Genomic DNA, 16,479 nt, shown 5'->3' with positions numbered 1-16,479 from the left:
TCTTCCGTAGGATTACTTTACTACTTACGAACTAGTCAGACCAGTTCTGGGCTGTGTAGAAAGTGCCATCTATCTATCTAACAGGCATAAGCACAATTTTAGCTCAGCAGTTAGAAAACACAGAACTCATTTCTGTCAAGAATTTCAGATACAAGCAGAGATTCAGAGAATGCTAGAAATGGATTGCTGTCATTCAACCCCCATTAGAAGGTTGACTTACTTTGTCTTTGTTTGGTTCACAGTGTACACATGCTCACACCCTCGCAAACTTGTATAAACAGCACTTTTGGTTTCACTAGCTTGGCAGAACTATCCTATCTCCCCAGACAGACAATACTCAAAGACAATATATGAATACAGAGAACAACCAGACTGAATCAACAGGCAGACTGAATCTACAGGCAGACTGAATCTAACGCAGACTGAATCTAACGCAGACTGAATCTATAGACAGACTGAATCTACAGGCAGACTGAATCTACAGGCAGGCTGAATCTACAGGCAGACTGAATCTATTGGCAGACTGAATCTACAGGCAGACTGAATCTAATACAGACTAAATCTAATGCAGACTGAATCTATAGACAGACTGAATCTACAGGCAGGCTGAATCTACAGGCAGACTGAATCTACAGGCAGACTGAATCTATTGGCAGACTGAATCTAACGCAGACTAAATCTAACGCAAACTGAATCTATAGGCAGACTGAATCTATAGACAGACTGAATCTATAGGCAGACTAAATCTATAGACAGTCTGAATCTAATGCAGACTGAATCTATAGGCAGACTAAATTTATAGACAGTCTGAATCTAATGCAGACTAAATCTAATGCAGACTGAATCTATAGGCAGACTGAATCTATAGACAGACTGACTCTATAGACAGACTGAATCTATAGACAGTCTGAATCTAATGCAGACTGAATCTATAGGCAGACTGAATCTATAGACAGACTGAATCTAACGCAGACTGAATCTATAGGCAGACTAAATCTATAGACAGTCTGAATCTATAGGCAGACTGAGTCGAATGCAGACTGAATCTATTGGCAGACTGAATCTATAGACAGACTGAATCTAACGCAGACTGATTCTATAGGCAGACTGAATCTATAGGCTTGCTATTTAAAACACATAAATGATAAACAGCTCCTTCTGGTCCTGCTAGTCTGGGAAAGTTCAAAGTGCAGTGATGTCCCCTTGCTCTGTCTGTTGTGAAGCAGCATCTGTTTCTTGTTCCTCTCTTGCTCCCATATATCTGTGGCTTCAATAGTTCAAACCACCAGGAGCAAACGCAGTGAAAACACAGTTGAGAAAGGGAGGAAAATACTCTCTCTACTATCCCTTAAACAGAATGCAAGTTCCTCCTAGCAAGTCTCCCCTCTTCTCTCTCTTTTTCTGTCTCTTTCTCTCCCTTGTCTTGTCAGTGCTTGTCCATCCAGTAGTAACGACTTGAGGCCTAAGTCTCTCTGCATTCCCTTAAGCACAGTCACAATCTCCTTCTTCCTTCTCTCCTCCGGCCCCGGCTTGAATAAATTAGGCAAACCAGCGGAGGAAAAACACGGGTCACAGACGATAGCCAAAGCTAGCTGCTGAGGTGTAGCGCAGTCTTAACAGCCTCTTCTGCTGGTCTTCTCTCTCTCTCCCTCTCCCTCTCTCTCCCTCTCTCTCTCTCCCTCCCTCCTTTCGCCCAGTGAGTGAGTATTGGAGCATGTGTCTGTGTGCTCAAGCCCTCTGGTTGCCATGGCACTCATTGCCTTATAAGGCCATTGGAGTCAAAGAGCAGAGAGTGGGCTGTAGAGGGAGCTACACTGGAGGGCTCTCTCTCTCTCTCCTCTCTCTCTTTCTCTCTCTCTCTCGCTCTCTCTCTCGCTCTCTCTCGCGCACTCTCTCCCGCTCTCTCTCTCTCTCTTTCTCTCTCTCCCTCTCCCTCTCCCTCTCCCTCCCTCTCGCTCTCTCTCTCTCGCGGACTCTCTCTCGCTCTCTCATTCTACACACTCACACTCACACACACACACACACACAGAAAGAATGCGGCTCCCTGCTCGCCCCCTTCTCCAACTAAGCCCTGACCCCAGGATGCCTCCCAGCACTAGGGGAGTTAACCCCGACAGTGCCAGCAGACGAAAGGGGGCCGCTGGCCAGCACACCAGGCACCAGGCGCATAGCAGGGCTTTTTTTTACTCCAGTTTCATGTTCTTCTCTCCAATCCGCCCGGCTGACTTCCTCTGACTTTGTTGACCCCATAATAACGAGGAAGAGGTTTGTTGTTATGGAGGAACTTGGATAAAGGTCACACAGGCTATTCTGCAATCTTTGACAGACTTATTTTGACACTGTCTGGGTTGGTGTCTTGTAGGCAGGATATTTAAATGAAAAGGAATGCAAAGAAAGTGTTCATTGATTTAGTACATATTTATACACTGAGTGGACAAAACATTAGGAACACCTGCTCTTTCCGTGATATAGACTGATCAGGTGAAAGCTAGGATCCCTTATTTAATTCACTTGTTAAATCCACTACAATCAGTGTATCTGAAAGGGGAGGAGACATGTTAAATGAGGATGTTTAAGTCTTGAGACAATTGAGACATGGATTGTGTATGTGTGCCATTCAGAGGGTGAATGGGGCAAGAAAGACAAAACAATGAAGTGTCTTTGAACAGGGTATAGGTAGTAGGTGCCGGGCACACCGGTTTGAGTCAAGAACTGCAACACTGCTGGGTTGTTCACGCTCAACAGTTTCCCCTGTGTATCAAGAATGGTCCACCACCCAAAGGACATCCAGCCAACTTGACACAACTGTGGGAAACATTGGAGTCAACATGGGCCAACGTCCCTGTGGAACGCTTTCAACACCTTGTAGAGTCCATGCCCTGACGAATTGAGGCTGTTCTGTAGGGAAAGGGGGGTTTGCAACTCAATATTAGGAGGGTGTTCCTAATCCTTTGTACACTCAGTACGTTATATTATATAATATGGTAAGGCTCAATAGTGTCCACGTTGTCTTACCAGTAGTTAACTTTCCTTCCTAATCTAGCAACTGTGGTTCAGAAATGTGTGTGTACGTGTGCGAGTGAGTGTGTGTGTGTGTGTTTGTGTGTGTGTGTGTGTGCACGTGTGCGAGTGAGTGTGTGTGTGTGTGTGTGTGCATGGCATGCCAACAGCATTGTCCTTTGAAGTTCTCCTGGAAAAGAGAGGAGACAATAAACAGAGGGACCCTGCAGCCAAGGAGTCAGATAACAGCCTAACAACCTGCATGTCACAGAAGCAGAGGAGCAGAGAGGAGAAGAGAGGAGCAGAGTGGAGCAGAGAGGAGCAGAGTAGAACAGAGAGGAGCAGAGTGGAGCAGAGAGGAGCAGAGTATAACAGAGAGGAGCAGAGAGGAGCAGAGTGGAGCAGAGAGGAGCAGAGAGGAGCAGAGTGGAGCAGAGAGGAGCAGAGAGGAGCAGAGTAGAGAGGAGCAGAGTAGAACAGAGAGGAGCAGAGAGGAACAGAGAGGAGCAGAGAGGAGCAGAGTAGAACAGAGAGGAGCAGAGAGGAGCAGAGTAGAACAGAGAGGAGCAGAGTAGAACAGAGAGGAGCAGAGTAGAACAGAGAGGAGCAGAGATGAGCAGAGTTGAACAGAGAGGAGCAGAGTTGAACAGAGAGGAACAGAGAGGAGCAGAGAGGAGCAGAGAGGAGCAGAGAGGAGCAGAGTAGAACAGAGAGGAGCAGAGAGGAGCAGAGTAGAACAGAGAGGAGCAGAGTAGAACAGAGAGGAGCAGAGTAGAACAGAGAGGAGCAGAGTAGAACAGAGAGGAGCAGAGTAGAACAGTGTGGAGCAGAGTAGAACAGTGTGGAGCAGAGTAGAACAGTGTGGAGCAGAGTAGAACAGAGAGGAGCAGAGTAGAACAGAGTGGAGCAGAGTAGAACAGTGTGGAGCAGAGTAGAACAGTGTGGAGCAGAGTAGAACAGAGAGGAGCAGAGTAGAACAGAGAGGAGCAGAGTAGAACAGAGAGGAGCAGAGTAGAACAGAGTGGAGCAGAGTAGAACAGAGAGGAGCAGAGTAGAACTTGGCTGCATCTCAGTGCTAGGTGCGCCACTACAGACACCCTGGTTCAAATCCAGGCTGTATCACAACCGGTCGTGATTAAGAGTCCAATAGGGCGACGCAAAATTGGCCCAGCGCCGTTCGGGTTTAGCCGGTGAAGACCATCATTGTAAATAAAATTACTTCTTAACTGAATTGCCCGGATGAAAAAAAATGTAAGAGCAGAACAGAGAGGAGCAGAGAGGAGCAAAGTAGAGCAGAGATGAGTTGAGCAGAGATGAGTAGAGCAGAGATGAGTAGAGCAGAGATGAGTAGTCGAGATGAGTAGAGATGAGTAGAGTAGAGCAGAGATGAGTAGAGTAGAGATGAGTAGATAGGAGTAGAGATGAGATGAGTAGAGATGAGATGAGTAGAGATGATTAGAGCAAAGATGAGTAGAGATGAGTAGAGATGAGTAGAGTAGAGCAGAATAGAGTAGAGATGAGTAGAGCAGAGTAGAGATGAGTAGAGCAGAGATGAGTAGAGTAGAAATGAGTAGAGATGAGTAGAGATGAGTAGAGATGAGTAGAGCAGAGATGAGTAGAGCAGAGTAGAGATTAGTAGAGTAGAGATGAGTAGAGCAGAGATGAGTAGAGATAAGTAGAAATGAGTAGAGCAGAGATGAGTAGAGTAGAGATGAGTAGATCAGAGTAGAGATGAGTAGAGACGAGTAGAGCAGAGTAGAGCAGAGTAGAGCAGAGTAGAGATGAGTAGAGATGAGTAGAGCAAAGTAGAGATGAGTAGAGATGAGTAGAGCAGAGATGAGTAGAACAGAGATTAGTTGAGTAGAGATTAGTTGAGTAGAGATGAGTAGAGTAGAGATGAGTAGAGCAGAGATGAGTAGAGCAGAGATGAGTAGAGCAGAGATGAGTAGAGCAGAGATGATTAGAGCAGAGATGAGTAGAGATGAGTAGAGCAGAGTAGAGCAGAGTAGAGATGAGTAGAGCAGAGTAGAGCAAAGTAGAGCAGAGTAGAGATGAGTAGAGCAGAGTAGAGATGAGTAGAGCAAAGTAGAGATGAGTAGAGATGAGTAGAGCAGAGATGAGTAGAGCAGAGATGATTAGAGCAGAGATGAGTAGAGCAGAGTAGAGCAGAGTAGAGATGAGTAGAGCAGAGTAGAGCAAATTAGAGCAGAGTAGAGATGAGTAGAGCAGAGTAGAGATGAGTAGAGATGAGTAGAGTAGAGAAGAGAAGAGTAGAGCAGAGATGAGTAGAGTCGAGATGATTAGAGCAAAGATTAGTAGAGATGAGTAGAGCAGAGATGAGTAGAGTAGAGATGAGTAGAGCAGAGTAGAGATGAGAAGAGTAGAGTAGAGATGAGTAGAGAAGAGAAGAGATGAGTAGAGCAGAGTAGAGATGAGTAGAGTAGAGATGAGTAGAGGCGAGATGAATAGAGCAGAGATGAGTAGAGCAGAATAGAGATGAGTAGAGATAAGTAGAACAGAGAGGAGTAGAGATGAGTAGAGCAGAGATGAGTAGAGCAGAATAGAGATGAGTAGAGTAGAGATGAGTAGAGATGAGTAGAGGAGAGATGAATAGAGCAGAGATGAGTAGAGCAGAATAGAGATGAGTAGAGATAAGTAGAACAGAGAGGAGTAGAGATGAGTAGAGCAGAATAGAGATGAGTAGAGATAAGTAGAACAGAGAGGAGTAGAGATGAGTAGAGCAGAGATAAGTAGAGCAGAATAGAGATGAGTAGAGATAAGTAGAACAGAGAGGAGTAGAGATGAGTAGAGCAGAGATGAGTAGAGCAGAGATGAGTAGAGCAGAGATGAGTAGAGCAGAGATGAGTAGAGTCGAGATGAGTAGAGAAGAGATGAGTAGAGTCAAGATGATTAGAGCAAAGATGAGTAGAGATGAGTAGAGCAGAGATGAGTAGAGCAGAGATGAGTACAGTAGAGATGAGTAGAGATGAGTAGAGCATAGATGATTTGAGTAGAGCAGAGATGAGTAGAGCAGAGTTGAGTAGAGCAGAGTAGAGATGAGTAGAGTCGAGATGAGTAGAGTCGAGATGAGTCGAGATGAGTCGAGATTAGTAGAGTTGAGATGAGTAGAGTTGAGATGAGTAGAGAAGAGATGAGTAGAGATGAGTAGAGCAGAGTAGAGATGAGTAGAGCAGAGATGAGTAGAGTAGAGATGAGTAGAGCAGAGATGAGTAGAGTCGAGATGATTAGAGCAAAGATGAGTAGAGCAGAGATGAGTAGAGTCGAGATGAGTAGAGTCGAGATGAGTAGAGCAGAGATGAGTAGAGCAGAGATGATTAGAGCAGAGATGAGTAGAGATGAGTAGAGCAGAGTAGAGATGAGTAGAGATGAGTAGAGCAGAGTAGAGCAAAGTAGAGATGAGTAGAGCAGAGTAGAGATGAGTAGAGCAGAGTAGAGATGAGTAGAGCAGAGATGAGTAGAGTCGAGATGATTAGAGCAAAGATTAGTAGAGATGAGTAGAGCAGAGATGAGTAGAGTAGAGCAGAGTAGAGATGAGTAGAGTCGAGATGAGAAGAGTAGAGTAGAGATGAGTAGAGTAGAGTAGAGAAGAGTAGAGATGAGTAGAGCAGAGTAGAGATGAGTAGAGTAGAGTAGAGATGAGTAGAGGAGAGATAGGTAGAGCAGAGATGAGTAGAGCAGAATAGAGATGAGTAGAGATAAGTAGAACAGAGAGGAGTAGAGATGAGTAGAGCAGAGATGAGTAGAGCAGAATAGAGATGAGTAGAGATGAGTAGAGCAGAGATGAGTAGAGCAGAGCAGAGATGAGTAGAGCAGAGATGAGTAGAGCAGAGATGAGTAGAGTCGAGATGAGTAGAGAAGAGATGAGTAGAGCAGAGTAGAGCAGAGATGAGTAGAGTAGAGATGAGTAGAGCAGAGATGAGTAGAGTCAAGATGATTAGAGCAAAGATGAGTAGAGATGAGTAGAGCAGAGATGAGTAGAGCAGAGATGAGTACAGTAGAGATGAGTAGAGCATATATGATTTGAGTAGAGCAGAGATGAGTAGAGCAGAGTAGAGATTAGTTAAGTCGAGATGAGTAGAGTAGAGATGGGTAGAGCAGAGATGAGTAGAGCAGAGCAGAGATGAGCAGAGCAGAGATGAGTAGAGCAGAGATGAGTAGAGCAGAGATGAGTAGAGCAGAGATGAGTAGTCGAGATGAGTAGAGAAGAGATGAGTAGAGATGAGTAGAGCAGAGTAGAGATGAGTAGAGCAGAGATGAGTAGAGCAGAGATGAGTAGAGCAGAGATGAGTAGAGCAGAGATGATTAGAGCAGAGATGAGTAGAGATGAGTAGAGCAGAGTAGAGCAGAGTAGAGATGAGTAGAGATGAGTAGAGCAGAGTAGAGATGAGTAGAGCAGAGATGAGTAGAGTCGAGATGATTAGAGCAAAGATTAGTAGAGATGAGTAGAGCAGAGATGAGTAGAGTAGAGCAGAGTAGAGTCGAGATGAGAAGAGTAGAGTAGAGATGAGTAGAGTAGAGAAGAGAAGAGTAGAGATGAGTAGAGCAGAGTAGAGATGAGTAGAGTAGAGTAGAGATGAGTAGAGGAGAGATAGGTAGAGCAGAGATGAGTAGAGCAGAATAGAGATGAGTAGAGATAAGTAGAACAGAGAGGAGTAGAGATGAGTAGAGCAGAGATGAGTAGAGCAGAATAGAGATGAGTAGAGATAAGTAGAACAGAGAGGAGTAGAGATGAGTAGAGCAGAGATGAGTAGAGCAGAGCAGAGATGAGTAGAGCAGAGATGAGTAGAGTCGAGATGAGAAGAGTAGAGTAGAGATGAGTAGAGTAGAGAAGAGAAGAGTAGAGATGAGTAGAGCAGAGTAGAGTAGAGTAGAGTAGAGTAGAGATGAGTTGAGATGAGTAGAGGAGAGATGGGTAGAGCAGAGATGAGTAGAGCAGAATAGAGATGAGTAGAACAGAGAGGAGTAGAGATGAGTAGAGCAGAGATGAGTAGAGCAGAATAGAGATGAGTAGAGATAAGTAGAACAGAGAGGAGTAGAGCAGAGATGAGTAGAGCAGAGATGAGTAGAGCAGAGATGAGTAGAGTCGAGATGAGTAGAGAAGAGATGAGTAGAGCAGAGTAGAGCAGAGTAGAGATGAGTAGAGCAGAGATGAGTAGAGTAGAGATGAGTAGAGCAGAGATGAGTAGAGTCAAGATGATTAGAGCAAAGATGAGTAGAGATGAGTAGAGCAGAGATGAGTAGAGCAGAGATGAGTACAGTAGAGATGAGTAGAGATGAGTAGAGCATAGATGATTTGAGTAGAGCAGAGATGAGTAGAGCAGAGTTGAGTAGAGCGGAGTAGAGATGAGTAGAGTCGAGATGAGTAGAGTCGAGATGAGTCGAGATGAGTCGAGATTAGTAGAGTTGAGATGAGTAGAGTTGAGATGAGTAGAGAAGAGATGAGTAGAGATGAGTAGAGCAGAGTAGAGATGAGTAGAGCAGAGATGAGTAGAGTAGAGATGAGTAGAGCAGAGATGAGTAGAGTCGAGATGATTAGAGCAAAGATGAGTAGAGCAGAGATGAGTAGAGCAGAGATGAGTAGAGCAGAGATGATTAGAGCAGAGATGAGTAGAGCAGAGTAGAGCAGAGTAGAGATGAGTAGAGATGAGTAGAGCAGAGTAGAGATGAGTAGAGATGAGTAGAGCAGAGTAGAGCAAAGTAGAGATGAGTAGAGCAGAGTAGAGATGAGTAGAGCAGAGTAGAGATGAGTAGAGCAGAGATGAGTAGAGTTGAGATGATTAGAGATGAGTAGAGCAGAGATGAGTAGAGTAGAGCAGAGTAGAGATGAGTAGAGTCGAGATGAGAAGAGTAGAGTAGAGTAGAGATGAGTAGAGTAGAGAAGAGAAGAGTAGAGATGAGTAGAGCAGAGTAGAGATGAGTAGAGTAGAGTAGAGATGAGTAGAGGAGAGATAGGTAGAGCAGAGATGAGTAGAGCAGAATAGAGATGAGTAGAGATAAGTAGAACAGAGAGGAGTAGAGATGAGTAGAGCAGAGATGAGTAGAGCAGAATAGAGATGAGTAGAGCAGAGATGAGTAGAGCAGAGCAGAGATGAGTAGAGCAGAGATGAGTAGAGCAGAGATGAGTAGAGTCGAGATGAGTAGAGAAGAGATGAGTAGAGCAGAGTAGAGCAGAGATGAGTAGAGTAGAGCAGAGATGAGTAGAGTCAAGATGATTAGAGCAAAGATGAGTAGAGATGAGTAGAGCAGAGATGAGTAGAGCAGAGATGAGTACAGTAGAGATGAGTAGAGATGAGTAGAGCATATATGATTTGAGTAGAGCAGAGATGAGTAGAGCAGAGTAGAGATTAGTTAAGTCGAGATGAGTAGAGTAGAGATGGGTAGAGCAGAGATTAGTAGAGCAGAGCAGAGATGAGCAGAGCAGAGATGAGTAGAGCAGAGATGAGTAGAGCAGAGATGAGTAGAGCAGAGATGAGTAGTCGAGATGAGTAGAGAAGAGATGAGTAGAGCAGAGATGAGTAGAGTAGAGATGAGTAGATAGGAGTAGAGCAGAGATGAGTAGAGTAGAGATGAGTAGAGCAGAGTTGAGTAGAGCAGAGTAGAGGTTTAGTAGAGTAGAGTCGAGATGAGTAGAGTCGAGATGAGTAGAGTAGAGATGATTAGATAAGAGTAGAGCAGAGATGAGTAGAGTAGAGATGAGTAGAGCAGAGTTGAGTAGAGCATAGTCGAGATGAGCAGAGTCGAGATGAGTAGAGTCGAGATGAGTAGAGATGAGATGAGTAGAGTTGAGATGAGTAGAGTAGAGATGAGTAGAGCAGAGATGAGTAGAGTCGAGATGATTAGAGCAAAGATGAGTAGAGCAAAGATGAGTAGAGCAGAGATGAGTAGAGTCGAGATGAGTAGAGTCGAGATGAGTAGAGTCGAGATGAGTAGAGCAGAGATGAGTAGAGCAGAGATGATTAGAGCAGAGATGAGTAGAGATGAGTAGAGCAGAGTAGAGCAGAGTAGAGATGAGTAGAGCAGAGTAGAGATGAGTAGAGCAGAGTAGACATGAGTAGAGCAGAGTAAAGATGAGTAGAGTAGAGATGAGTAGAGCAGAGATGAGTAGAGTCGAGATGATTAGAGCAAAGATTAGTAGAGATGAGTAGAGCAGAGATGAGTAGAGTAGAGCAGAGTAGAGATGAGTAGAGTCGAGATGAGAAGAGTAGAGTAGAGATGAGTAGAGATGAGTAGAGCAGAGTAGAGTAGAGTAGAGATGAGTTGAGATGAGTAGAGGAGAGATGGGTAGAGCAGAGATGAGTAGAGCAGAATAGAGATGAGTAGAACAGAGAGGAGTAGAGATGAGTAGAGCAGAGATGAGTAGAGCAGAATAGAGATGAGTAGAGATAAGTAGAACAGAGAGGAGTAGAGATGAGTAGAGCAGAGATGAGTAGAGCAGAGCAGAGATGAGTAGAGCAGAGATGAGTAGAGTCGAGATGAGTAGAGAAGAGATGAGTAGAGCAGAGTAGAGCAGAGATGAGTGGAGTAGAGATGAGTAGAGCAGAGATGAGTAGAGTCAAGATGATTAGAGCAAAGATGAGTAGAGATGAGTAGAGCAGAGATGAGTAGAGCAGAGATGAGTAGAGCAGAGTAGAGATGAGTAGAGCAGAGAGTAGAGATGAGTAGAGTCGAGATGAGTCGAGATGAGTAGAGTCGAGATGAGTCGAGATGAGTAGAGTTGAGATGAGTAGAGTTGAGATGAGTAGAGTTGAGATGAGTAGAGTTGAGATGAGTAGAGATGAGTAGAGCAGAGCAGAGATGAGTAGAGCAGAGATGAGTAGAGCAGAGATGAGTAGAGTCGAGATGATTAGAGCAAAGATGAGTAGAGATGAGTCAGTAGAGATGAGTAGAGCAGAGATGAGTTGAGTAGAGCAGAGATGAGTAGAGTAGAGATGAGTAGAGAAGAGATGAGTAGATATGAGTAGAGCAGAGTAGAGATGAGTAGAGCAGAGCAGAGATGAGTAGAGCAGAGATGAGTAGAGTCGAGATGATTAGAGCAAAGATGAGTAGAGATGAGAAGAGCAGAGATGAGTAGAGCAGAGATGAGTAGAGCAGAGATGAGTAGAACAGCGATGAGATGAGTAGAGCAGAGATGAGTAGAACAGAGATGAGATGAGTAGAGCAGAGATGAGTAGAGCAGAGATGAGTAGAGTAGAGCAGAGATGAGTAGAGTAGAGATGAGTAGAGCAGAGTAGAGATGAGTAGAGCAGAGTAGAGATGAGCAGAGATGAGTAGATAGGAGTAGAGCAGAGATGAGTAGAGCAGAGTAGAGATTAGTTAAGTCGAGATGAGTAGAGTAGAGATGGGTAGAGCAGAGATGAGTAGAGCAGAGCAGAGATGAGCAGAGCAGAGATGAGCAGAGCAGAGATGAGTAGAGCAGAGTAGAGATGAGTAGAGTAGAGATTAGTTAAGTCGAGATGAGTAGAGTAGAGATGGGTAGAGCAGAGATGAGTAGAGCAGAGCAGAGATGAGCAGAGCAGAGATGAGCAGAGCAGAGATGAGTAGAGCAGAGCAGAGATGAGTAGTCGAGATGAGTAGAGAAGAGATGAGTAGAGATGAGTAGAGCAGAGTAGAGATGAGTAGAGTAGAGATGAGTAGAGCAGAGTTGAGTAGAGCAGAGTAGAGATGAGTAGAGTAGAGTCGAGATGAGTAGAGTCGAGATGAGTAGAGCAGAGATGAGTAGAGTAGAGATGAGTAGATAGGAGTAGAGCAGAGATGAGTAGAGTAGAGATGAGTAGAGCAGAGTTGAGTAGAGCAGAGTCGAGATGAGTAGAGTCGAGATGAGTAGAGTCGAGATGAGTAGAGTCGAGATGAGTAGAGTCGAGATGAGTAGAGTCGAGTAGAGCAGAGCAGAGTAGAGAAGAGATGAGTAGAGATGAGATGAGTAGAGATCAGTAGAGCAGAGATGAGATGAGTAGAGCAGAGATGAGATGAGTAGAGCAGAGATGAGTAGAGCAGAGATGAGATGAGTAGAGTAGAGCAGAGATGAGTAGAGCAGAGTAGAGATGAGTAGAGCAGAGATGAGTAGAGTAGAGATGAGTAGATAGGAGTAGAGCAGAGATGAGTAGAGTAGAGCAGAGATGAGTAGAGTAGAGATGAGTTGAGTAGAGCAGAGTAGAAATTAGTCGAGATGAGTAGAGTCGAGATGAGTAGAGATGAGTAGAGTAGAGATGAGTAGAGTAGAGATGAGTAGAGTCGAGATGAGTAGAGAAGAGATGAGTAGAGATGAGTAGAGCAGAGATGAGATGAGTAGAGCAGAGTAGAGAAGAGATGAGTAGAGATTAGATGAGTAGAGATCAGTAGAGCAGAGATGAGTAGAACAGAGATGAGATGAGAAGAGCAGAGATGAGTAGAGTAGAGCAGAGATGAGTAGAGTAGAGCAGAGATGAGTAGAGTAGAGATGAGTAGAGCAGAGTAGAGATGAGTAGAGCAGAGTAGAGATGAGTAGAGCAGAGTTGAGTAGAGCAGAGTAGAGATGAGTAGAGTAGAGATGAGTAGAGCAGAGATGAGTAGAGTATAGATGGGTAGAGCAGAGACGAGTAGAGCAGAGTAGAGTAGAGATAAGTAGAGCAGAGATGAATAGAGATGAGATGAGTAGAGATCAGTAGAGCAGAGATGAGTAGAACAGAGAGGAGTAGAGCAGAGATGAGATGAGTAGAGCAGAGCGGAGTAGAGATGAGTAGAGATGAGATGAGTAGAGTATAGATGAGTAGAGCAGAGATGAGCAGAGTAGAGCAGAGAGGAGTAGATCAGAGTAGAGCAGAGAGGAGTAGAGATGAGTAGAGCAGAGAGGAGTAGAGCAGAGATGAGTAGAGCAGAGAGGAGTAGAGTAGAGATGAGTAGAGCAGAGTAGAGAGGAGTAGAGCAGAGAGGAGTAGATCAGAATAGAGCAGAGATAAGTAGAGTAGAGAGGAGTAGAGTAAAGCAGAGAGGAGTAGATCAGAGTAGAGCAGAGAGGAGTAGAGAGCCACACGAAACCAAAAATAGGTTTTGGGTGAGCAGAGTAGAGAAGAGATGAGAGAAGAGATGAGTAGAGATGAGATCAGTAGAGCAGAGATGAGTAGAACAGATATGAGATGAGAAGAGCAGAGATGAGTAGAGTAGAGCAGAGATGAGTAGAGCAGAGATGAGTAGAGTAGAGCAGAAAGAGTAGAGTAGAGATGAGTAGAGCAGAGTAGAGATGAGTAGAGCAGAGTAGAGATGAGTAGAGCAGAGTTGAGTAGAGCAGAGTAGAGATGAGTAGAGTAGAGTCGAGATGAGTAGAGTCGAGATGAGTAGAGCAGAGATGAGTAGAGTAGAGATGAGTAGAGTCGAGATGAGTAGAGTCGAGATGAGTAGAGTCGAGATGAGTAGAGTCGAGATGAGTAGAGTCGAGTAGAGCAGAGCAGAGTAGAGAAGAGATGAGTAGAGATGAGATGAGTAGAGATCAGTAGAGCAGAGATGAGATGAGTAGAGCAGAGATGAGATGAGTAGAGCAGAGATGAGTAGAGTAGAGCAGAGATGAGATGAGTAGAGTAGAGCAGAGATGAGTAGAGCAGAGTAGAGATGAGTAGAGCAGAGATGAGTAGAGTAGAGATGAGTAGATAGGAGTAGAGCAGAGATGAGTAGAGTAGAGCAGAGATGAGTAGAGTAGAGATGAGTTGAGTAGAGCAGAGTAGAAATTAGTCGAGATGAGTAGAGTCGAGATGAGTAGAGAAGAGAAGAGTAGAGATGAGTAGAGTAGAGATGAGTAGAGTCGAGATGAGTAGAGTCGAGATGAGTAGAGTCGAGTAGAGATGAGTAGAGTAGAGCAGAGATGAGATGAGTAGAGTAGAGCAGAGATGAGTAGAGCAGAGTAGAGATGAGTAGAGCAGAGATGAGTAGAGTAGAGATGAGTAGATAGGAGTAGAGCAGAGATGAGTAGAGTAGAGCAGAGATGAGTAGAGTAGAGATGAGTTGAGTAGAGCAGAGTAGAAATTAGTCGAGATGAGTAGAGTCGAGATGAGTAGAGAAGAGAAGAGTAGAGATGAGTAGAGTAGAGATGAGTAGAGTCGAGATGAGTAGAGAAGAGATGAGTAGAGATGAGTAGAGCAGAGATGAGATGAGTAGAGCAGAGTAGAGAAGAGATGAGTAGAGATTAGATGAGTAGAGATCAGCAGAGCAGAGATGAGTAGAACAGAGATGAGATGAGAAGAGCAGAGATGAGTAGAGTAGAGCAGAGATGAGTAGAGTAGAGATGAGTAGAGCAGAGTAGAGATGAGTAGAGCAGAGTAGAGATGAGTAGAGCAGAGTTGAGTAGAGCAGAGTAGAGATGAGTAGAGTAGAGATGAGTAGAGCAGAGATGAGTAGAGTATAGATGGGTAGAGCAGAGACGAGTAGAGCAGAGTAGAGTAGAGATAAGTAGAGCAGAGATGAATAGAGATGAGATGAGTAGAGATCAGTAGAGCAGAGATGAGTAGAACAGAGAGGAGTAGAGCAGAGATGAGATGAGTAGAGCAGAGCGGAGTAGAGATGAGTAGAGATGAGATGAGTAGAGTATAGATGAGTAGAGCAGAGATGAGCAGAGATGAGATGGGTAGAGCAGAGTAGAGCAGGGATGAGTAGAGCAGAGATGAGCAGAGTAGAGCAGAGAGGAGTAGATCAGAGTAGAGCAGAGAGGAGTAGAGATGAGTAGAGCAGAGAGGAGTAGAGCAGAGATGAGTAGAGCAGAGAGGAGTAGAGTAGAGATGAGTAGAGCAGAGTAGAGAGGAGTAGAGCAGAGAGGAGTAGATCAGAATAGAGCAGAGATAAGTAGAGCAGAGAGGAGTAGAGTAAAGCAGAGAGGAGTAGATCAGAGTAGAGCAGAGAGGAGTAGAGAGCCACACGAAACCAAAAATAGGTTTTGGGTGAGCAGAGTAGAGAAGAGATGAGAGAAGAGATGAGTAGAGATGAGATCAGTAGAGCAGAGATGAGTAGAACAGATATGAGATGAGAAGAGCAGAGATGAGTAGAGTAGAGCAGAGATGAGTAGAGCAGAGATGAGTAGAGTAGAGCAGAAAGAGTAGAGTAGAGATGAGTAGAGCAGAGTAGAGATGAGTAGAGCAGAGTAGAGATGAGTAGAGCAGAGTTGAGTAGAGCAGAGTAGAGATGAGTAGAGTAGAGATGAGTAGAGCAGAGATGAGTAGAGTACAGATGGGTAGAGCAGAGATGAGTAGAGCAGAGATGAGATGAGTAGAGCAGAGTAGAGTAGAGATAAGTAGAGCAGAGATGAGATGAGTAGAGCAGAGTAGAGAAGAGATGAATATAGATGAGATGAGTAGAGCAGAGAGGAGTAGAGTAGAGATGAGTAGAGCAGAGTAGAGAGGAGTAGAGCAGAGAGGAGTAGATCAGAATAGAGCAGAGATAAGTAGAGCAGAGAGGAGTAGAGTAAAGCAGAGAGGAGTAGATCAGAGTAGAGCAGAGAGGAGTAGAGAGCCACACGAAACCAAAAATAGGTTTTGGGTGAGCAGAGTAGAGAAGAGATGAGAGAAGAGATGAGTAGAGATGAGATCAGTAGAGCAGAGATGAGTAGAACAGATATGAGATGAGAAGAGCAGAGATGAGTAGAGTAGAGCAGAGATGAGTAGAGCAGAGATGAGTAGAGTAGAGCAGAAAGAGTAGAGTAGAGATGAGTAGAGCAGAGTAGAGATGAGTAGAGCAGAGTAGAGATGAGTAGAGCAGAGTTGAGTAGAGCAGAGTAGAGATGAGTAGAGTAGAGATGAGTAGAGCAGAGATGAGTAGAGTACAGATGGGTAGAGCAGAGATGAGTAGAGCAGAGATGAGATGAGTAGAGCAGAGTAGAGTAGAGATAAGTAGAGCAGAGATGAGATGAGTAGAGCAGAGTAGAGAAGAGATGAATATAGATGAGATGAGTAGAGATCAGTAGAGCAGAGATGAGTAGAACAGAGAGGAGTAGAGCAGAGATGAGATGAGTAGAGCAGAGCGGAGTAGAGATGAGTAGAGATGAGTAGAGTAGAGTATAGATGAGTAGAGCAGAGATGAGATGGGTAGAGCAGAGTAGAGCAGGGATGAGTAGAGCAGAGATGAGCAGAGTAGAGCAGAGAGGAGTAGATCATAGTAGAGCAGAGATGAGTAGAGCAGAGTAGAGCAGAGAGGAGTAGAGCAGAGATGAGCAGAGTAGAGCAGAGATGAGTAGAGTAGAGATGAGTAGAGCAGAGTAGAGAGGAGTAGAGCAGAGAGGAGTAGATCAGAATAGAGCAGAGATAAGTAGAGCAGAGAGGAGTAGAGTAGAGCAGAGAGGAGTAGATCAGAGTAGAGCAGAGAGGAGTAGAGAGCCACACAAAACCAAAAATAGGTTTTGAGTGACTGTTTGAGGGTGGAGTATGAAGTTGTGTATTGACCACTTTTTGCAAGAGAATGTGTGCATTTGCTTGTGTGTTCATGTGTGCGATTCTCTGTGTGTGT

The sequence above is a fragment of the Oncorhynchus mykiss genome, chromosome 5 (assembly GCF_013265735.2).
Source record: "Oncorhynchus mykiss isolate Arlee chromosome 5, USDA_OmykA_1.1, whole genome shotgun sequence".
Lineage (NCBI taxonomy): Eukaryota > Metazoa > Chordata > Actinopteri > Salmoniformes > Salmonidae > Oncorhynchus > Oncorhynchus mykiss.
The sequence above is the reverse complement of the archived record's forward strand: the minus strand, read 5'-3'. Positions refer to the sequence as shown.